Genomic DNA, 24,277 nt, shown 5'->3' on the forward strand with positions numbered 1-24,277 from the left:
GTTGAGATGGCAGCAACACAGACTTTGGCCAATTGAAGGTGATTCCAAGGGAATTGCCCAGTGATATTGTGGCTTGTAGGCTCCGCAATAGTAGATGGTTGGAGGTGGCAGTTAGGAGCCAGTCGTCTAGATACGGAAACACCTGGAATCCTAGACTTCTCAGGTGAGCAGTCACTACCGCCAAACACTTGGTGAACACCCTGGGGGCTGTGGTGAGACCAAAGGGCAGCGCGCGGAACTGAAAATGACTGCCTCCTAGGCTGAAGCGCAGATGTCTCCTGGACGCTTGATGTACCATGATATGGTAATAAGCGTCCTTGAGATCTATGGAGCACATCCAAACACCTTTCTCCAACAATGGGAGAATGGTTTGTAGGGTGACCATTCGGAACTTGGACTTACTGACTGAACGGTTTAGAATGCTGAGGTCCAAAATGGGTCTCAAGTCCCCGGTCTTTTTTGGCACCAAAAAGAATCTTGAGTAAGTCCCTAATCCGATCTGGTCTGCGGGGACCGGTTGGATGACTCCTTTTTGCAGCAGCTTTGAAACTTCTGAGGCTGTATTTTCCCGTTGACTGGGTGGCGGGTCTGGGATTTTTTTGGACTGAGGTGGAGAGTGAGAGAAAGGGATGGTGTAACCTCCGGCGATAATTCGAAGCACCCATCGATCCTGAGTGATACCTTCCCAGGCTTTTAGGTGCTTCGAAAAATGACCCCCGACTGGCTCCGGAGCTGCACAGTCGGGCAATCCCTCAGGGACTGTGAAAAGCTGAAGAGCCACGAAAGGACTCGCGGTCTCCAGTGTTGCGAGGGCCTCTGCCGCCTCTGGGACGGCGTCTTCCATAAGAATTTCCCCCTCCCCTGCCTCTGGAAGGGGGATCATCCTGCTGTGAGGGGTAGGACTTCTGAGATCTACGGAACCACATTTTCCCTCCTCTTTTAGCCTTGGGGTAAGGCCGAAAGGGAGTGGAAAATCGTGCCCCTACGGCAGTCAAAGTCTTACCTTCCTGCTCGCAGCGGGTCAGTGTGTCCTTTACCTTGGGTCCAAACAGGGAGGACCCATCAAAGAGGGCGTCGGCAAAGGAAGACTTAAAGGCCTCCGCAAAATGACACAGGTGGAGCCAGGCTTGTCTCCGTAGAGCAATGCCTGTACCCGCCGCTCTACTTGCCCCTTCGGCCGCATAAGAAATGAGCCTCATGGACGAGTTTGAAATGGACGATAGTGTAGCCAGCTGAGAGCCAACCGTCTGGGCCAGCTCCTCAGGCAGGTTACCCAAGAGGGTATAGAAAGTTCTTTAATCAGATCCTTCTGAAATCTGGTAAAGTGCGTGAGGTAGTTCAAGGACCTTAACGTAAAGGCCGCTGAACTTAGGGTGCGCTTACCATACCGATCCATGCTCCTAGACTCCTTATTAGGAGGATGGACGGACGTCGAAGCCTCTGCTACATCTTGCTGGGTAGCAGATGCCACCACCAAAGCATCTACAGCCACACCTTTAGTTAGGAACTCTTTTTCACGGGGTGCTGACAGGAACTTATTAGGATGAGCAGACACCGGTTCCACGGAGTCTGGGTGTTCCCACGCCCTTCGACAGATCAAGTCCAAGAGCTCGTCGAAGGGCGGAGACACCCAGGAGGCGGAGGGCTGAGCCCCGAAGGCCTTAAGGAACACCGACTCATCAGCAGAAGGGGGTTTGGATTGCCAGCCGCCTCGTAGTTTAAGGGCTTCCAGAATGTCTGCAAAGGAGACATAATCCGAGGACGACTTAGGGGACCCTTCTGCATCATCGAGATCAGTGTCTGATGTAAGAGACTCATCAGGGGAGTCGACGTGCTTCCTCTTGCACGATCTTTTCCTGGGGGGTTTCTCCGAAGAAACTTCAGAAGGACCTCCAGGAGGGGGGGAAACCCCAGTGGGGGTAACCTCAGGCCCTGGGGCTCCGCTGTCTAAGGACAGGGGGACTGCCAAAGACCCAGTCTCGGTATGCAGGGAAGGAGCTGGAGAGACCGTGGAGGTAGCCAAAGATGATTTGGCTAACGCACTCCTCATAGCCCTGAAGGCAGGACCACCAGAATCCTGGGAGGGTCCCACCTCCGTGGCCACGACGGTAGACGGCACTCCCGCAGCTGACGCACCGACAGGAAGGCTTGGGACTGAAAACATCAGTCCCGAAGCATCCCCCCCGGGGCCGACAGAAGAAGTCCGCGTACCGAACTCCGACTCAAGAGCCGGAGTTGGAGTAAGGGTCGGGCCCGACCCTAAAACCTCCACCGGTTCCACCAGCACCGGCTCCAATGGTGCCGAGGCTGTTGGAGGAGGAACCATAGTAGCAGGGTGGACCATCGGCTCCGAAGCCGAATGGGCTGGAGCCGAAACTAACTTTTGGAACACCGGAGACTGGAAGAGTCTTAGGAGCACCCTGTCGATGTCCGAATCAGACATCTTGGAGGATCTAGTTGATACCGATCGGGTCCGAACCGATTTCTCCATCGGCTCCATAGGATTAGGGGACCGGCTCCGAATCGAATCTATCACTATCGGTTCTGAGGGAGATCTCAAGGCAATTTCCCTCGGTGCCGATGAGGACTTCGGCGCCGAAGGGGAAGAGTCTGAGCTGGCAACCCTAATCGGCTCCAATATCAGTGGAGCCGATGAAGGTGACCCGCCTCTCGATGCCCCAGTCCTCGGCTCCGAAACCAGAGGGGTCAAGACTGGAGGCATCGAGGCAGACCGTTCCGCCCTCGGCTCCGAAGTCCGTGGAGCCGATGGAGAAGCCTGCCTAGGTTTTTTGGCAGTCGGTTCCGACAGACTGGTCGGAGCCGACGCTTTTTTCTTTTTTGAAGGAGAGGGAGAAGAAGATAAAGCCTCCTCGAAGGATGGCTTAATCAACCCTTTAAGGATTAATTTGTTTTTCCTCTCCTGGAGGACTCTTGATGAGAAGGCGTGACATACGCTACATGACTCTTGTAGGTGCTTGGCGCCTAAACAATAAACGCACGAGGAGTGGTCGTCCGTTATGGACATCTTATAACCACACCTCACGCACTTTTTAAACCCAGAGGGTCTATGCTCTTTAGACATGTCTAATAAACAAAAACTAGCAGTTTAAAGTTCAAAAAATACAGGTTTTTTTTAATTTATTTATTTATTTTTTTTAAATCAACGATACAGTTACACAAAACACAGAAAAGGAGGGTCAAGACCCTCTAACTTAAGCAGGTACTTGACACACAAATACAAAGCTAGAAATAGCAAATAGGGGAAGGCCCCTCTAACTTAAACGGGAAACCTTCCCTTAACGAAAAAAAAAACAAATTCCTCAACAAAAATATTCAAACGCACTCGTATCACAACAATAGCTGTTAAAACAGCTTTTGGGTTCAAAATAAGCAAATTCCTGACAGGAAAGCCTGAATTAAACAGTACTTAGCCCAGCCAAGTTGAGACCACGTCCTAGCTTGTAAGCGGCAAACGAGATCTGGGGGATTAGTGGTGGTGCATCCTGGGATAAGAAATAGCTCAGCCAATAAGAGGCCTCGCTCTATAGCATAGCGTGCCGAGTCGGAGCCGAGGGATCGGCTCCGAGCCCATCAGTACAGAATGTAGGCGAGATAGGATCACATAACATCTGATAGTTTTTTTCAGCTGAAGGACAGAGCATCCACCAAGCTTGTCTGTGGGGAGTCCTTGCACAAAATTTTTCCAATTGATAGTTCTGGGGGGAGGCAAACACGTCTATATCTGAGCTCCCCCATTTGCTTGTCAACATGTTGAAAATCCTTGGTTCCAGTTTCCACTCGTGTGGGTCCATGAGGGTTCTGCTTAGTCCATCTGCCAGTGTATTTAGTTTTCCTGGCAGGAATTGAGCTTGTAGATATACTTGGTAGCTCAAGGCTGTGTTCCATAATGCCATGGCTAGTCTGCAGAGGGGGTAAGAATGTGTACCCCCCCTGCTTGTTTATGTACCATATAACAGTGGTGTTGTCCGTCTTTACCATTAATTGCCCTGGAAGAATGTGGTCCTTGAAGGCTGTCAGAGCATTCTGTACAGCTAACATTTCTTTATGACTGATGTGAAGGTGCATTTGAATTGGGTTCCATTTGCTCTGAATGCATTTCCCTGCCAGGTGCACCCCCCATACATAGTCAGTTGCATCTGTTGTTAGGGTTTGGGTGGCAAGGGGGTAGTGTGAATGGTAGTCCCTTGTTTTGATGGCAGGCCTCTGCCCACCAAAGGAACTCTAGGCAAAGATAATGAATGATAGGAATCATTGCTTCTAGAGCCTGAGAACATTGACACCATAGGCTTTTTAGATAACATTGTAGTTTCCTCATATGCAGTCTTGCATATGGAATTAGAAAAATGCAGGAGGCCATGAACCCCAAGGCTTGTATTATTTGCCTTGCAGACAGCAGGGTTTTTGTGACCACTTGTTTGAAGTAGGTTGCCAAGTGAATTTGTTTCTCTGGCGTGAGGAAAGCCATCTGCGAAGATGTATTCAAGCTTGCTCCCAGGAATATAATTTGTTGACAGGGTACCAGGTGTGATTTCTTTTCATTTATGGTGTACCCCAGACAAGTTAGCACCCTCTGTACAAAAGCCAGATGACTCAAAAGTATGTCCTGGTTTTCTGCCTGAATTAGACAATCATCCAGGTATTGGTATATCTGAATATTTCTTTGTCTGCAAAATGCAATGACTGGCAGTAGATAAGCCAAAGGGCAGTGCAGAGAAAAAGAAGTTATGTACCTACCATAACGTTCCATGTTAGTTGTCTTCTTCTCGCCTTTTTTCTTGCTGGTTGGGTTCAGAGCAGATCCTCGGCTCCGACTCGGCCATCTTCAAAAGCTCGAGAGCTGCTTACTGGCTTGAGGCCCCCCCTATATCCCATGATGCCTGGCGCTAGATACCCAGATCTCGTTTGGTAAGTCTAACTGCAGACATAATAATAATAATGAATGCTATCATTGAATGCATAAATCCTACTGGGGAGACTACTAAGCAGAAGGAAAATAGTCAGAGAAGACTCAGCCAGTGCAAAATCAAGAGGAACTCTTCTTGGTCCACTAGGATAGGGGGATGGAGGGTGGGACGCAAGAAAGAAGGCGAGAAGAAGACAACTAGCATGGAACGTTATGGTAGGTACATAACTTCTTTATGTTAAGTTGTCTATCTCGCCTTCATTCTTGCTGGTTGGGACAGCATCACTAGCACCTAAAATCCTGAGTGGCTCATCGGAAAAGACTCTTCAGAACAGTGGAACCAAAATCAGCTCTGCTCCTGGAAACCAAATCCAACTTGTAATGCGAAATGAAAGTATGTGGGTTGGCCCATGTAGCCGCAGCACAAATAGATTCCATGGGCAACCTAGCCTGAAAAGCCATCGAAGTGGCTAAAGCTCTGGTGGAGTGAACTTTTGGTTTGACTGGTAATTCTTTATTCCTGAGTTGGTATATGAATGTGATGATAGAAGACAACCACCTGGATAAGGTTACCTTGGAGACCGGAAGACCCTGTTTACCTACTGCATAAGACAGAAACAGTTGATCTGATTTTCTAATGTCTTTGGTTCTATGTAAATAAAAGCGTAGTTGCCTGTGAACATCTAACTGATGCAACTTATACTCCGCCCTGTTGGAGTGGTTAGAGAAAAACACAGGAAGGTCTATGGACTGATTCAAGTTACTCTCTGAAGAGACCTTAGGAAGGAAGGAAGGAAGGATTAGTCCTAAGAGCAACCCTGTCATTGTGGAACACGAGGTATGGGGGACGGGTAGAAAGAGCCTGTAGTTCCGAAACTCTTCTGGCTGAAGTAATAGCTACCAGAAAAAGGGTTTTCCAAGATAAGAACTTCAGTGAACAAGAAGCTGCAGGTTCGAAAGGGGGCAAAATTAGCAAAGCTAAAATCAAATTTAGATCCCAGGGTGGTGGAGGATCTCTCACTGGGCCCAGGCCTGAGCAGAGTGGTTCCTTTGAGAAAGGCTTTACACAGCTTATGGGACATGATATTGTTTTCCGACAGGCCAATGTGAAAATTTGAAATTGCCGCTAACTGAACTCTAATTGTAGCGGAAACGGACCCAGCATGGAAGAGCTCCATGAGAAATTCCAGAATGGAGTGTACTGGGGCTGAAAAGGGGTCTATACTTTTTGTCTCTGCCCAGGAAGAAAAACGTTTCCACTTACTAGTGTAAGTTTTTTTGGTCGTAGACTTGTGTGAGGACAAAAGGATTTCGCGCACAGAGGGGGAGATATCTGGGAGCTTGGCTAAGGTTGGAAGTGGAGTAACCATGCTGTGAGCTGGAGAGAGTGCAGGGATTGGTGTAGCCCGCCCGACTGATGAATCAGGAGGTCTGGAACTAGGTCCAGAGTCCAAGGCTGTTCGAGAAGATAGCGTTGCAGGAATGGAAACCATATTTGTCCAGGCCAGTATGAAGCAATGAGGATAATTTTGTAACCTAAAACGGTAGCCTTCTGAATTAGCTTTGGTATGAGGGGGAAAGGAGGGAATGCATAAAGAAGACCCTGGGGCCAATCATGGACTAGAGCGTCTCTAGGGGAATGTCCGGGAAGTGGAAGGAGAGAGAAGAAATTGCTGCACTTGCTGTTGAAGGGAGTTGCAAAAAGGTCGCAGCAAGGTTGGCACCCATCTGAGGAAGATTTGGTCCGCAACTAACTGTTTCAGAGACCACTCGTGAGGCATGAGAATTGCTCTGCTCAGTCTGTCTGCTATGATGTTGGACCTCCCAGGGATGTGCACTGCAATCAGAAACCATTGGGAAGAGATCGCCCACTGCCAGAGTCTGAGTGCTTCTCGACATAGGGGGTAGGACCTGGTTCCGCCCTGCTTGATGTACCACACTACGGACATATTGTCTGTTTGAACTGCAATGGTCCCGGTAGGAAGAGGGTCCTGAAGAGCCAGCAATGTTAAGAGCACAGCCCTCATCTCCAAGACATTTATGTGCAGATGATACTCGTGAGGTTGCCAGGTGCCTTGGACTGTTCTGCCCTGATAATGCCCCCCATACCCGATCAAGGAGGCGTCCGTGGTCACTGTAGCTACTGGAGGGGGGAGAACAAATGGTCTGCCGTGGAGCACTGATGTGGAGACCATCCACCACGCAAGATGATTCTTGCATGCCTGAGTGATCATAATCATGCAAGACATGGGAAGTTGTTGGAAGGACCATTGGGTGAAAAGAAGCCACTGGAGAATCCTCATGTGAAAACGAGCTAGAGGGACAAGTACGATCGCTGCTGCCATGAGACCTAGCTTTTGAAGGACAAACCTGGCTTGAATCCTTTTGCATGCTAACAAAACCATGACATGCTGGCGAATCACTAACACCCTGTCTGGTGGGAGGCTCGCTAACATGTCTTTGGTATTTAAATTTGTGCCTATAAAGGTGATAGATTGACAGGGCGACAATGCAGACTTTTCGAAATATATTGTGATACCTAGCCTGGAGCAAGTGTCGATGGTGCAGTCTCTAGCTCGCAGCAGGTGATGTCTGGCGGTAGCAGTGAGGAGCCAGTCGTCGAGATATGGAAACACCTGGAATCCTTGCCGTCTCAGGTGAGTGGTAACTACTGCCATACATTTGGTGAACACCCTGGGGGCTGTGGTGAGACCAAAGGGCAGAGCTCTGAACTGATAATGGCTGGCTCCCAGCCGGAAGCGAAGGAATCTTCGGGAGCGTCTGTCCATTTTGATGTGGTAGTACACATCCTGAAGATCTATGGAGCACATCCAATTGTCCTGACCCAGAAAGGGTAAAATGGACTGAAGAATGACCATCCAGAACTTCGTTCTTTGTACAGACTTATTTAGTCTGCTGAGATCCAAAATGGGTCTCCAGTCCCCTGTCTTCCTTGAGTAAATTCCGGAGAGGGAATAGAGTGTCTTCAGCATCATAATCCTCATAGGTAGATAAGGGTAAATCATGGTCATCAGAGGAAACAGAAATTTCAGAATCCTGGTCAGAAGTATCATACGCAAACTCAGTCCTAGGTCTCAGAGGGGGGAAGGTTGGCTTCCCCTGATTAAAGTAATAAGGTCTTCAGTCATTCTTATCATTTGTTCTTTAGGCATAGAGGCCTGACCATGCGGTCTGGGTGTCAGTTTTCTAGGCATGGTTCGAGTTTTAGGCCTTGAAAGAAGAAGATGGTGCTGGTTTAATATGCAAGTCAGTAGGCCTGAATACACCCTCAGAAGCCAGTGCCTGCACAGCGGCTCTGGACCCACCCAAGGTACAGACATCCGCAGGTTCCACAGTTGAAGCATCTCGCAGCATACCAGACTCCGAATGGGTCTCAGTACAGGCCTGCGAATCTGAAGTAACGGGTATCAGGGGCTGTGAAAGCGCCTCACTGAGTACCGGCGAACTGGGCGGCCTGTCTCTGTCTTTATCTTTGCGTTTTTTCGGAATGTCGGTAGTCGGATGACTTATCGAAGACATATCAGGATAATTGAACCGAGCACCAAAAAATTTAGAAGTGCAAATATACCAAAGACGGACAGTTCTTGGTTTAAATAAGGCACAAAACCATCAGCGAGGTACGTCGTGGTCAGGGCCTAGGCAAGGAATACAGTACGAATGAAAATCTTTATGAGGTATTTGCTTTCCAAAAGAAATGCAATTATTTACTTTTACTGACATCGGTTTAGAGCAAGAAAAAGTTTCCCCAATGGGGTACGTAGCTTTTAGTTGAAGACCTGTTCTGAAACTCGAAAACGAAAATTTCAGGAGTCGGATGACCGGCACTTGCGAACTGCTTCTGCTTCGGGCACCACACGGCAAGAAAGACTGATGTAATGACGTTGGCTGCATATTTTATACCCCTGATGACCTGACGTCATGGAAGAAGAGACAGCAACCAACGTAGGACCCAAGACTTTGTTAATCAGGCTGACTGAGGGCTACTGCAAGCAGATAACCCAAATGAAATGACTGCAACAGTGAAACACGAAGAACATCGTCACTTAGCAACACAATACTCTGTGGTACAGCAGGGAGCTACACCAAATTAAAAATGAAGATAGGAGCTTAATAGAATGTGGAACAACAGAGAATTCATACAGAAGACTTATGTCATCTTACTTTAGTACCTAATTTCTTCAAAGGGAAAATGCCACTACTTCCACAAATTCTGGCAGGAAGAAGATGCACATTAGGGGTGTAAACACAAATTACATGAACTACTGTTTGCAACAGTAACCCTCACCAAAAAAGATTAATCAATTTTATATTAAAACTGGTGGGAGGTTGGTATAATGGTGAAGGTGTTTACCTTACAGACACAAGATGTAGGGTTTGATTCTCAGACTGGGTAATTTGCTAAGCTTAAAATGGCCCACAAGGACGATTAGCCTAATACTAACCTATGAACCTATGAATCTATACTAACTATGTTTTTGGGTTCGTTAGAGTCTGACAATGTGAAAATGTACATCATAATCTGTTCACAACAATCTTATACATACTTTTGTCTCATGCAGCTGTTGTTTAATTATATTTGCACCTTAAAGCAAAATGTAAATCTAAATATGTTGTCCAGATACCTTTATTTTCACTGAAAGAACCTTGTATTGGTAAAGACACCAACAGACCTAAACATCTATTAGAATATGGATGGTGACAACATTATATCTGGATTTACTGAGGTGTGGGTAATATATGACCCTCTGTTCAGGGTAAGGAATGCAATACATTCCAGAGTACATTTGTAACTGAGTAAGCATAACATGAAGAGCAATAACAACAAACAAATCACACAAACTTACTCTGCACAGCAATATGGTCCCAGCAGATTCGTGATGATCTCTCAAATGAAATTTGTCTGGACAATAATTTGAGAAAAAAAAAAAAAAAAAAAAAAAGCACCTCCCTTTATCACTCTTCCTATGGGAGAAGACCACTACAACACCATATATGTGCAGTATAGTCTGCCAAATGCACTGCTGGTCAAAAGATTATACTACTCTCACTCTATGTTGAAAGGTAAATTGGTCGACATTCAGAGACTTCAAACATTGGCTCATCAACTTTTCCTGCTGTTTGTGAGCCATACATCCATGTGGATAAGTGGGTTTTCTTTTGCCAGTAATGGTAAGAGTAATGACTAGGTAAGGGAGCAGTGTGCAAGTGTTTCTGATTTAAAGCTATAGTTAGGGTTAGATGATAGTTTTAATGGTATGTATATGTGGTAGTGTGTGTGTGTGTGTGTGTGTGTGTGTTTACTTGTGCAATTTAGTGTTGCTGTTAGGGAAAGGGTTTATGGTAGGAAAACATGATGGACTGGAGTTAGGGCTAGATGTACAGGTTTAGGGATAGCACTCCTCCCCACGGTCGAGTGGCGTCGAAAGACATGCGTAGAATGGGCGTGCCTTCGTTGAAGGTTGGGCGTCGAGCTGGCACCTCGGCACCCATAAAAAATCTACTCTCAATCATTAGTGGACCGGAGTTCCGCTGTGGCGACCCCTAACCGGGAAAGCCGAAAGAAGAACATGAGTAAGTGTTCCAAGCAACCAGGTAAAGTCTGATCTGCTGAATGGCCCTAACTTATGAGGTGTGATTCCTATTGGTTTCAGAAGATGGACCTCTCCTAATCAGAGCTAGCATTAAGTATTCAATGTTTTTTCCTAAGAATATGTGGTTTCTTTACTGCAAAAAAAACATTAGGATTACAAGGGTGTTTGCTACATAAAATGCTATGCTATGAGTAAATGTTGTCTAAGTGATTTAACTGCTCCCCAACTGTTGCAGATGGGAATTATTACAGTTTTTACTCAAGGAAAGGTTCACAATTCAGCTAAACTGATCAATTACTATAAAAAGTATGTTGAATCAAATTCACAAATTCTTCTGCAGCTGATATAGTTTGTCAAATTTCAGATGATTCCTAATACTGTGGCAAATCCATTTTTATTTTTTTAGTACATGAAAGACCATATACAGCCTGAACCAAAGTGCTTTTTAAAGAAAGAAATCTGAACAGACCCCATATAGCAAAAACTAAGAGAGGAGGCACTGTCAAAAGCATTACTTTTGGCCCTCAGCTGCCCATAAGAACTAAGACTGCACACACAGTGTGTGAGCAGCAGTGCTAAGAAAGAGTGCCATGCCATTTTTTTCATGTTTCCCCACGTATGTGTAGATTTTCTCTGGGCAGTCCAACTTCTTCCCACTTCTGAAAATGCGTTGGCTGACTAGTTATTCTAAATTGTGCAGCAATTTACACGTCACTCTTTCACTTGTGGCCTAAATCACTGTTGAAAAGGACCTTAGAAGAACAGTAGTGCGCACACTTCTGCTGGAAGTAAAGAAAGTACAGAATGCAAAAGATGCTTTTTCACTCCCCTCTTGCAACCTTCTTTGGCTTTCCTTCCTATTTCCATACATATGCCAAGTAAATGACAGATGATGTCAATATCAAAAAGCTAGAATTATTAGATCAGAAGGGGTTTGCACATTCAGCAGACCTGACTTAATTCCAACAGCCTCTGTACTGATGTCTGGCATAAATTACCTGTACTCCAGTGCAGTGCTATTCTTTAAAAGTTGAAAACAGATACCAAAAATTGTTACAGCAAGAGGACCATAATACAAACAATTAAATATATGATCAAGATGAAACAAGATCACTTTAAAACCAGCTCTGCACATGAAGGCAACATTAACACTGGTCATGCAGTGGAAGCTATTAGCAATGTTCTCTAACTGTGAGACATGCCATAAACTCAAAGAAGAGTCTAAGAATGCCGGATCTTTCTAATCATGTACCTGCACAAACAGGAGTGGTGATTTGTCATTTGTGGCCCATAGCTAACCTTAATTGGAAATTCGAGTGTTACTAATTCATTCTGAAATATGGGCTCTCATAGCCATAAACAGATATTTAACCACTGCACCAAAAAACAAGTGTTTTCTTAAGAATCAATGCCAACATATACAGTATGCACAGGCATGAAACAGTCAGCATAACTGCGCATCATGTTGAGTAGAGGCTCAAGAAGAAGTCAGAACATTTATGACATGGTTAAAATAAAATGTTATAAATCTGCCTCAGCTATGCAAACTAGAATGACATAAAACCAAAGTGTGCCATGGGTACAAAAGTGGCACAGAAGACATCCTTCATCTTTTACAGTCCTGCCACAGCAGAAAATCCATGCAAGAATGAGCCAATTGGGACACGTAAGAACAGATGGCACCCATACCTCTCAACTGTCCAGATTTTCACAGAACGTCCAGATTTCAGACTCATAATTTGGGTTTATTCTCCATAAAACTTGTGATTTTCTGTCAAATCATTGAGAATTGAAATGACTAATTAATGACAGGCATTTCAATTTCAGACTTCATATCCTTTGGAAAATGCATGCTGTTGAAAAATCTGTTACTCTAGCAACTTTCTAAGTTTATAAGAGAAAAACTTTAAAATGTGTCCCTATTTTTGGGCCTATGTCCCTCAATTATTTTTGGCTTTGTCCAAATTTCTTGTGATAAGAGCTGAGAGGTATGATGACAGCAAAAACTCTAGCTGCTCTCTTCAAAAAAAAAAAGAAAAGAAAAAAAAAAAAGCTATTAGCTTCTGAATTTTAGCAATTTTTTTTTTTGACACTGGCCAGCAACTACATGCACTCACACATTACACAAACCCACACAGGACTGATTTAGTAAATACTGCAACTGCTTTTACATACTGTATTTTGCAAGCAACATTCAAAAGTGATAAATGTTATAAATTACACCCAGACAAAAATACTTGACTACTTAAATGACCATCCCAAAACTGATGCATGGACACGTCTAGTCTGATCTCATTTGCATCAAGTTAACTGCGCATATAAAAATCATATTAAGCAGATTTAGACACGTGTAATAACACAGTCATCTTTCCTTTTTGTATATACTCTTTTAAAATGGCCCAGTACTTCCAGTGAAATTTGTCAATCCCAAGTGGTCTGTCCTAGTTCAGAAGGAGCAGCACTGCTAAATGAGTTTTAATTGACTTATACAGCACATGACAGTGGCACCAGGCCTGCTATAAAGAGAGTTAAGTTTCCATCACCCCAAAAGTCCTCAAATGTCATTTCTCTAGCTACAGCAAGGCCCTGGTTTCACACACAAAGGAAAGTCTTAACAATAAAGACCTGCCAATGACCTTACCTTTCTTCACTGCAGTTTTTTTTTTTTAATGTCATATTGTCACTCAGGTGAACATTTCATTGATAAGAACCATCATAAGCTTTAAAGCTAAAGATTTAAAAATCTTGTTAAAAGTTCTTCCTAAATTGAAATTTTTGCCTTCCACATGGCAATTTGTGATCCTGAATCTTCAGTGCTTTACTCCATTACTTTAAAAGAAGAAAATATGATTAAGTTAACTGCAGAAGGGATTCCATATATAGTTTAGAATGGATAGCACACCAAACCATCTGATAAATGAAAATATGCAATATTAGCCTCTTGGATATGCCTCTTGGACACTCAGTCATTTGTTTTATTTAATATTTTGTTACTTTTCTCTACTTTAATCTTGTAATTTTTCTTGCTAAGTTTGTACTGTGGAGCTTTTCTCCCTGGGCCTCCGACGGAATATACCGGTCAACAAATGTCAAATAAACAAATAAATTAGCTACATAAATCAAGCAGTCTCAAAATGCTACATGCCACCCGACTCTTCATTCATAAAGATTAAGAGTGATCCTTATAATGTCAGCAAACACTAAAAACTGAAATAACAAGGATAAGAATTTCTAACTCGAATGAATGGGACATCACAAACAAGCAGCCCTTTGATGCAGTATTAGTTACTAATGCACAGGGTTTTTCATGAACTTCGAATATCCTTTTTATTCACAAATCAGCATCCATCCATCCTCAGCATTTCAGACCACTGATACATGCTGCAAACTAACAATGGAACACATTAAGTTATCTCTATTAATTTTACAAACAACATACCAAAGTCTCTTGTCTATCTATCCAATGATAAGAAATAGTAGCATGCTGCTTTTATGGAGTTTGCATGTTGTCGAAGCCCAGACCTTAATCCAGTATCCACACCATTTTCAAAAGTGATACTTGTATCACCTTATTTACCCATGGACTTAGGTGAACACAAGGTTAAGACGTCCTGAACACACTTCACTACTGTTGGTGATACAGGATAAGGTATTTAGGTAAAAAACCCTAACACATCCTTTCTCTGCGATTTACCATGATAATACAGCACATCTGAGTTTACAATTAATTTCAGCTAATTTACTTTGTTTTTGTTATTAACTGGAACTGCCAGAATAAGGCAACGAGGTGACTTGGATAAATGTGAGTTAGCAATTATAGCAAACCTAACAGAAAATAAAAACCACAATATATTAAAACAAATGCCAGCAGGGCCAGTGTTAGCATTTTGGGGGATCCAGCAAATGTCAAGTTGGGGGGCCCCCTAGGCACTTCCAGTGTAAGTAACATCCTGTCAATGCCACCCCTCCTAAGAAACCTTTTAGTTTGCACTGCAAACCTTTTGGAGTAGCACGCACAGACAGACTGTAGCGACAAGTTTTTACATTACAACAGGCCTATATACTACACTTTGCTGACCTGTCTAACAAAGGGACACTTACAGTTACTGGCATTTAGTTGCAACAATGATACATTACATTAACTCTATGTACAGGTCTGGACTTAAATGAAGTGATGACTTGACATACTGTTTCAACACTGCCCCCCCCCCCCCACACACACACACACCCTCCAGTCCTCTCCTCTGACCCCCCCCCTCCTGTGAGCTCCCCATACCATGCACATTACTTTTTTCTTCCTTTTCTCACATTTTGTCTTACTCTCAACCTTTTCAAGAAACCATAACTTTCTATATGCTCTGAAGTGCATTTTAAAGTTTTTTTTTTCTTTTTACACAACCTTTTCATCCAATAATGGCTTGAACAGAAATTATGTTTAAGGAAAGAAATTTAGTGCTGTGTTCAGCTTCAGTTGTCCTTACATCCTTTCAACAAACCTTTCCTGACCAAGATACATAGTTATAACCATTTAGGAAATAACCCAGATAAGCCAGGGCTCAAGAAGCCATAGGTTTACAGATGGTCTGCCATGAATTTTAGAACATTTTCTTCAGCATTTTACGCCACTGGTGACCTAAACAAAAATCATGAAAAAGAAAAGAATTTCAGTCTTATTTTATTTCTTTCATGGAAGACATAAGCTTTGCCCAAGGCTTAATGTTCAAAGCTGACATAATAGTAGCTCACAATAAACGCACGCCAGTTGCTGTGAGGATACACAGATCCTATCTGGGAATACTGCCTGCCTCTTTAACCCCCCCCCCCCACAAAAGACAGTCACTGCCTATGCATCCCTCTGCTGTTAGGATTGTGATGAAAGCAGAGGTTCAAACTGCCTTTGTCAAATATTTCAAGTGACTGCTGACATAAATATACATAGCATACCTCCTCACCCCTAACCCTGAAAGTCAGCCCCAGGTACATATGCCTGATGTGTGATTGTGAGAATGATTTCAGTAACATATTTTAATTTGTTGCTCCAGTACACCACCCCTACATGAGCTATAGTAACCTTCTTTTTACACCTATGAGGTCTGTGAGAAAAGTAAATAAACAATGACCACATTTTCCTCAGCTCAAACACAAGCTATAATGACTTCATGTGCACACCTCTAATGTTTGATTGTGATGAAAATTAAAGCTGTAATAGCCACACAATCCCCAGCCCCCCATAAACTACAGCAACTTTCTGTACATGCACATTTGAGCAGGGCTGGTTCTAGAATGGGTATAGTTGAAACCAGATAGCATTATAAGCTTTATCCTAAAAGGGTCATCTCAGCACTGTTCAGGTTAAACAGCTCAATGAGAAAACTGATAAATTTTTTTCTCCTCATTTTTCTTCAACCAGCAACAGCTTTTGTGGGGGTCCCCACAGAGTCAAGGATGATTAAGGAAGCCCCCAGTAACCATTTATACAGCCTGTTGAGGGAGGGGGGGACCAGAATCCAAGAAGATCTAAGTGTCTGAATGTTCTGTGATATACTTTATGTCTTACATTTGAAATACAATTACCCGTGGTGGTGGTGCTGCGGTAGCGTTGTCGCCTCACAGTAAGACGCTATCCGGTTCGATTCTCAGCTAGAGCGTCTTCTGCATGGAGACATGCGTGAATGGGCGTACCTTCGTTGAAGGTTGCGCGTCAGGCCTGGCAAGCCGGTACGTAAAAATCAACTGCCAATCATTAGCGGACCGGAGTTCCGCTGTGGCAACCCCTAACCAGGAAAAGCTGAAAGACACAAACAAACAAACATTTGAAATACAATTACTTGTTAGGTACATTTTTTACTGATATCCAGAACAATAATGTCTGTGTCCTGACATTATAGGGTGTATGCACAGATAAAAATCAGTGATATTTTTACACACAGACACACACAACCATAAGTCATAGCAGTACTAGTTTTGTATTTATTTCAGCAAATAGCAGTACATTGTGCAACACTGGTACTGCCACACCAGATCAGTGACTGCTGTTTAGCAGCTGTCAAACAGCAGCAGGGGTAAGTCACTTTTATTTATATCATTGAGGAGTAATGCATACACTGTCTCTGATTTCACAGACCTTCCCTGATTTTGTTCATACTTTTGCTTTCTTTTTCATAAAAAAGTTTAATTTGCTGGGAAATCATTCAGGATTACAGTCAATCAATCCAGACATCTAAGTTTTACACTACTGTCCAAAAATACGTGTTGATGCAAAAGGTGTTATTCTGTTAACTTTTTAAGCGAATTAGAGTAATATTTAAAATGTAGTCCTGATTCTGACACTTTATTCTATTATTTTTGGGACTGCATTGAATTCAGAAATTGAGAGTTACAGTATCTGGTGTTTTGCTTTATTTATAAAACTCTCTGAAAGAGAAAATCATCCCTGATGATCAGAAGTATCAGCTCTTCTTAAAATCCAAAATTTGCACTGAGATAAGTCACTCTGGGCTGCTGATCTCTCTAGTGCTTACCTTGCTCATGTTCATTATCAGCTTCATCCTAACAGGGTCACATCACAGTCCTGTTCAGATTAAAGAGCATAATTAGGAAATTAATACATTTCCTCATTTTCCCCAACCAGCAGCAGCTTTTGTGGGAACCCACACAGTCAAGGATGATTAAGGGGGGCCCTGCAGTCACTGGTATAGCAGGGACATAAAGCTGGCTATGTAGTTAGTTTTAGTGGAGAAAATGTCCAACAGCAGGATTTAACTAAGCCAGGAGCACTATGTCAGTAATAAAATATTTAATGGTATTCTGTTGCCTGTTACTTGACAAAACACTGTTAATACAACCAGAAATACCTTTGAATTTTAAAGGAGATATAAATAAGAGTTATTACCCATGTGGTTTATTAAGTATACAAGAACGCTGTACTAGCTTTTGTTGGTTTGACAGGCATGTTACAAAACATCAGGATAAGATAACTTGCTGTGGTTGGGGACCCCCAGGGAACAGGGGGTCCCCAGCGATCACAGGGTTCGCTGGTGCCTAAAGCCGGTTATGAATGCCAATTGTATACAAAATTAAATATACAGTAAAACTCTCAGTTAACTGGCACCCATGGGGATTGGTAGATGCCAGATAACTGCAGTTTCTGGTTGCTTGAGAGTTACTATTAAAAATAGGCCTGACTAATACTGTACCCTATACTAATTGTTTGGTTTGACTTGTTCTCAGGTTGGGGAGAGAGGGAATTTATTCCTATCTTCCTTTTAAAAACTCTTAAAACTCTAAAAACATAAGGTATGTTTCTGCAGGGGGAAAACAAAGTGTAGCACATGAAAATTGTGCTGCATTTCTTCAATATTTTTTTACTGGCTGCATGAGTGCCCTGGTTGCTTGCGTTCCAGTTAACAGAGTTTACTGTACAATTACCAAAACTGCTAAACTGGCTGTGTCTTAAAAACTGCTAAACTGGATAAATCCATACTGATGTTTTTCAAGAGTAAGGTTGCACATCTGATTTCAAGCCATGTTAACAGGTGTGAAGCACAAGAAAGTGATTATGAAAAGGATGGGGAGATAGAGAGACAAAAAGAGAGTCTTAAAATACATGCCTAAAAGACCATTCCACAATTAGTAAAGAGCTGTCCAAGCAATGCACAATAAGACTGTCTCACTAAAAGTCTTTTGGCTTTTCCCGGTTAGGGGTCGTCACAGCGGAACTCCGGTCCGCTCATGATTGGCAGTGGATTTTTACAGTGCCGAGTTGCCAGCCCGATGCCCAACCTTCAAAAAAGGCACGCCCATTCACGTTCACACCTACCTGCATGTCTTAAGCATCACTCGACCGCGGGGAGGACATGCATACTCCACACAGAAGGTGCTCCAGCCGAGAATCGAACGGGAGAACCTCTTGCTGTGAGGCGACAACGCTAACCGCTGCACCACCACGGCCTACACTGAGACTGTCTCACTAATCTTGACTAAGACTTCAAACTGAAGTTTTACTGACCCTTGCTAAAAAAAATTTAATTAGATTCTCCCAAGCTGCGAAAACAGCAATAAACTTAAGAATGTACTTGAAAACAAACCAGGACTGCTCACTGTTTGAATGAGTTGTATATCTTAGTACTGAATGCTGTACAAATTAGATAAAAACATCACAGATGTTTAGAGAAAGATGAAAGACTAACGCATACAAATATAAGAAAAATTTATGCACAACAGACCAGCAACAACAAAAAGAACAGACTATCAGTTTGTACACAGATAAAACAAAGCTTCATAGCCAATGTGATCTTAATTTTTGCCAATTTTAGAAGCTCTCAAGACAATGCCTGTGGCTACGTCAGTGGAAAATATGGACAGAGCCCTGTCTAAGACCAAAGAACCTGGTTTCATTAGCAGCCTGAACAATAAAAGAGCTAGCTTGGGAAGGAAAGGAAATTTAAAGCATTGCCTGCTCACCTCTCTCCTGGGATGGACAGTGTGGGACTGCCTTCTGAACACTGCACTGTCATGAATTTATGCCTATCTTTCCAAATGAACTAACTTAACTAAATGTGTCCGACGTATTTCCTAATAATACGAAAACCCTGCAAATCTCTTCATACCTCCGTGGCCTTGGTTCCCAAGCCTTGTAACATACAAACAAAATGTGTTTGTACTCAAATGTACAGCTGATTCTGTTCTTATCAGTATTCTTGACTGAAGGTTATTTATTCACGGAAACTGTATGCAGACTGTGAAGTCTGCTTTAATATGGCTGCATTTCTAGACTAATGTTAGAGAATATTGTATTTCTGCACATTTAAAATAACAGATCTAACATTTAACCACCAATAGGATGGCAGCACCTTGAGACAACTAGAATTTCTTTTCCTGTACCTTATCCAAATTAATAGCTTCCTGAAATTGCTTCTGACCATCCATATCGCTCACATTTGTATATTCTATTCTTTAGATTCAGAAATTTGAGTCTTAAGAGGTCTACTGGTGTAGGCCCTGTATCTGACCCAATCTTCCAATTTTTCTCAACTGTATTCTTGAGTCTAAAGAAAATGATGACTTGCTATCCTGCTACCAGCTCTAATCCAATAACTGAATACTGATGCCTATGGTGCTGCCTACAAAAGTCCAAGTTGCTCTTGTAAACAAATGGACTAATCCAGATTTCTGCTTCCTTTCTCTGTTTCTGTCTGGGAAAAGTATTATTCTTTAAACACAATAAACTGACACCTTTTGTGCAATCAGAGATTCTTTGTTTTCTGTTGCAGTATTCAACTTACCTTATTGCAGGGGAATTTTAAAAATCTGCCAACTCTAAACTCCCAAAACACATGCTCTTACTTCTGTCTTCCCCATCACACCTCAACCATTGCTATTTACCTGAGAAAACAATTTTTTGAAGTCTGCTTGAAGTATAAAAATACCTGTGCAAACACTTCTAAACAAAAATCCTAAACCTTCTGATTTTTTTTGCTTAGGAGCCATAAACCTGTTCTCCCATTTGTATACCTCAAACTTCACTGCCTAAGTATATCATCACTGACCATAAATGCCAGCTCAGACTACATGAAGGTTGCATTGTTTGGTTGTCTTTCATTTCTCCAGTCTAATAGATACCATTCTCAAGCCATACTACATAACTACTATTTACGACAGAAGGCTTATGAAGTGATGTAATGAGAAGTCAAAAGAAAATTTATCCACTGCTACCATGGTGAGGAGTGTTAAATGTATACTATTGTTTCTATCTCTTAGCTGTTAAAAGCTCCTGTACAATGGAAATGGCTATCCTCTGTCTGTGGCATGACAATTTTCGCCTGTTCTAAATGGTGCTAGTTTGCCCACTCAATGCTAGTTCTTTGTATGCTACATCTGTGGCAACCAACATGTACTTTTGCATTTAGCCCATTTCTGAGTTGTCTCTTCCTTACACACAATGTTATTTTGCCAACTGTCAGACCTTTTGAATCAAAATCTTGCTCACTACACTGCATTTACTGTTGCAACATTATCTGCATTTACTAATACATGGAAATGATCTGTCAAGCCCAATGTTTTGTGATTCTACAAGATGGCTACACTAATTCTGACAGGAATCCATAAGCCCAGCTACAATGCAGAGAAGCCTTACTTCTGCTGCTTGTGTCCACTATCTCATCTTTTTGGTTACTACTCAAATCTTATATTCATAAGGCAGGAATAAGACAAAGAATGACCAGTAAATTGACAGCTTCATTCTATGACTGAGTTCTCAATTCGGTGCATTAGCTAAGTAAAACATCTGCAGTACTATTGCTCCTAACTACTGGTTAATCTCACAAACCTGTCTACCTTCACTCATGAAAGTGACTACAAGATAATTGATCTTCTCCACCTTCACATGAAGAAAGTAATCCACTCACTCACAGGAGATAGCTATGACATCTGATTTGAAGGTGCCAGTTTTTATCAAACCACATTTCAACTGCTGAACTGTTGAGTTTCAGTCCATTTTCAAAGAAAGCTGGGTTTCAGTGCATTTTCAAAGAATGTGTTCCAGCGCATTTTCAAACACTGATGAGTTTCTGTGCATTTTCAAGGAATGACTACTTTCTATGCATTTCATGGAATGTTGACTTTCAAGGGAAGAGAAGTTTACTGATGCTCATGCTATGTCTGTTTTCAATGTGTAACTGTTTTGTTTAGCAAATGGCTATTATCAGTGTTTGTGCTATAAATTTTAAAGGTTGTGTTGGTAGCACAATAGGTGGCATACTTGCCTTTGTTGCAGAAGGCTGTGGGTTCTACTCTAATACCATGTACATGGAGTGCTAACATTGAAGTACCTCCTTTAAGGGGGGATGGGGTGCTGCACTCCTGAGTGAGCCCTCCTTTGAATGAGATGGCTATTAACTATGAACCTTGTTGCTGGTTTGACAGCCATTCGTTACTGCAATATTACCAGCTTACCAATTTGTTTTTAAATGTAACATGGTCAGTTTATTCTTCAAGGGCAGCAGATACTAAGTTTGTACTTGAAACACTGAAATATAAAGTTGTTTGCTAGCAGCAACCTCTTCATTACAGATCTCTTTACTGTGGAATTATTGAAATTACTTCTGCAGAGATCATATACATTCACTGATATTGGTGGACTGTAATGACAGACGCTGGAGTGACCTTTTGTTGCTGAAATGTTCTGTAATGGATAGTTTTATCCTTACTGGTTCATACATTTTGTTTCATTCCTTACTGAAAAATGTTCAAACCTATAAATTTAAATCGCACACTAACAATTGATGCTGTATTATACAAGGAATATAATTTAATACAATCACGACAGTGCATCAAAAAATACATGCATGTATGCATGCTCCAAAAAATGTGTACAAGAGGACTATGCTTTGAAAACAGCCCAAAGGTAAACAATCTGCCACTGGTTGGATGCATTTCCTTAGAATATGGGTTTCAAGGGCAGAGAAGCTTACTGTTCATGGTAAATCTGTTTTCCCTCTGAGGCTGTATTGTTTTGTTTAGCAAATGGCTATCAGTATTTGTGCTATAAAATTTGAAATAAAGTTTTAAACATCTCTAGTCATCACACAATTAAAGAAGAAAACAGTATGCACACTGACAGGTATGAACAGTGTTTATGGTAACTGAGGAGAAATATCCAACTGAAGGGACACTGGAATACCTGGGGGGGGGATGGCTCCATTACCCTGCCTAGGGCCCCACTTTGACCATGATCTGGTTCTGTTTACAAGTATTTCTCAGTTTATTGAGAATGATTATTGTTCAGCTTTGAACATTAAGACTTAGACACAATTTATTTCTTCCCCGAAATTAAAAAAGACTAAATTCCTCCCTGATTCATGATATTTGTTAATGCTGATATTGATTCAAAAGGTTGAAAATGCTCTGAAATACACATTGGAGCAACCTAGAACCTCAGAGTTTATTGGGGCCTACAAGGCCACTGATCCCCAGCTTAATTCAATTATTTTTCATAATTACTATGCAGTCTTGGTCAGTTACAATGTATTGAAAGCATGGAGGAAGAAGATGAAGAGTAAAACAAAGTGTGAAAAAAATAAGAAAAAAAATTAACCTGTTTGACTGGTCTGTTTGCGGTGCAGTGATGTGGGAAGACAGGTGGGGGCAGAGATGGGCAGCAGGGGGATCCATGAAGTACTTTACATAAAGTTCCATCTCACTTAAGGCCAGCGCTGCACTCATTACCTGTAATTAAATGCAGGTAAAATCTCACTTCCCTCAAATTATATTTAAAAATCACAGAAAAAGTGTTTTTACAGGAACATTCTTGCACCACACTCTTACTTAAATATACTAACTCCACTGTCAAACAACTATGGAGAAAAGGCAAGCTTCTGCTCTCCAAAAACAAAAATGTCTGAGCTCTCTGTCTGCAGCACTCCACTGCAGAAACACTAACTGAAATACACCTACAGTTAAAAACATGGAATAAACAAAAAAATCCTTGTTGTTTCACTCCCATTCCCTCAAGGAGAGATGCAACAGCAACAATATCACAGACTGAATGGAAACTCTAAACAAATTGAACTACTAATAGCAGTAGCTGGAATTAGGGCCATCTGTCCTATCTGGTGTAACTGCTAAAGATCTGATTAACTAGATTGCAAGAAACCACATGCTCCCAATTTCACTCACCTCCCACTATGACATTGGTTCCAGTTCCATGCTACAACTGTACTCTGTGTGACACTTTTGTATATGCTCACTGTTTAAAAGGTTAGCAAAAATAAACTTAAAATTATTTTAACTGTAACTACCTTCACATGGCATAACAGCAACATCATCTATAAGGAGTTGGAGTTATGTGGGATTTTCACTCTCCTGGGCTGTGCATTCTGATCCCTCCATTTGACACTCAGGATCAAATATTGCTACCTGGGAGCAAGGTCCTGCATAGCTCCCATCCCCGGCAGGTATTACAGCTGTAGTGATACATCACTCTGGTCTCTCTGATGCTAAGGGTACCCAACTCAAATGATATTATCTTTCTTTGGTTACACTTCAAGTGCAAACCTAACATCACTCGTGGGCCACTGTGACACACTGAAATTCCATACAAATTAATTCTAATAAAAAGAACATAATCTGCCATTTGTTTTTGCTAGAAAATAAATGTTAGCCCTATGAAATTCCAGCCATTGCAAGATAAAAGGTGTTTATAAAATACAAAAAAAAAAAGACACGAAAAAATATCCTCCAAGTACAATGATACACCAGGACAGCTAGAAAAGAAAAAAAGATTTCAGTTAGTAAAGTGAATCCAAAGAAGCTAATAGAAATAAATCTTTTAAAAAGCCATAGTATATATTTGATATACCTCTGCACAGCAGTGTATACATGAAAAGTACATATGGTATTGATGGTAAAAAGTATGCATGGCTTTGGCTGTGCACTGTAAACAGCTTAAAAACTAGTACATGATAACCAGCTTACTTAGAAAATGAATCTTTTTTCAATATCTGGTAGTTAAAACTACAATATTTACAATCTCATCCATAAAGCACTGTTTGGTTTTACCAATAAATGATGTGACTTGCTTGCTCACTCACTCAATCTTTGTCTGATGGGTATAAGACCATTCACTGATAAAGCCAGTAGGACTACAGATGAACTGATCATGATGTTTGCCACATTATTTCTCACTGCCAAACTCTAACTGATGCTAATCTTCAGCATGTCTGTCAATGACCTACCTAACTTC

General features: G+C 42.0%; 1 protein-coding gene across 1 annotated transcript in view; it reads right to left on the reverse strand.

Moving 5' to 3' along the window:
- Nucleotides 1-24,277, reverse strand: part of TANC2 (tetratricopeptide repeat, ankyrin repeat and coiled-coil containing 2) — a 2,676,984-nt gene that overhangs the window by 752,789 nt on the left and 1,899,918 nt on the right. The window lies entirely within an intron of this gene.

The sequence above is a fragment of the Protopterus annectens genome, chromosome 13.part0 (genome assembly GCF_019279795.1).
Source record: "Protopterus annectens isolate FY-2018-M chromosome 13.part0, PAN1.0, whole genome shotgun sequence".
NCBI lineage: Eukaryota > Metazoa > Chordata > Ceratodontiformes > Protopteridae > Protopterus > Protopterus annectens.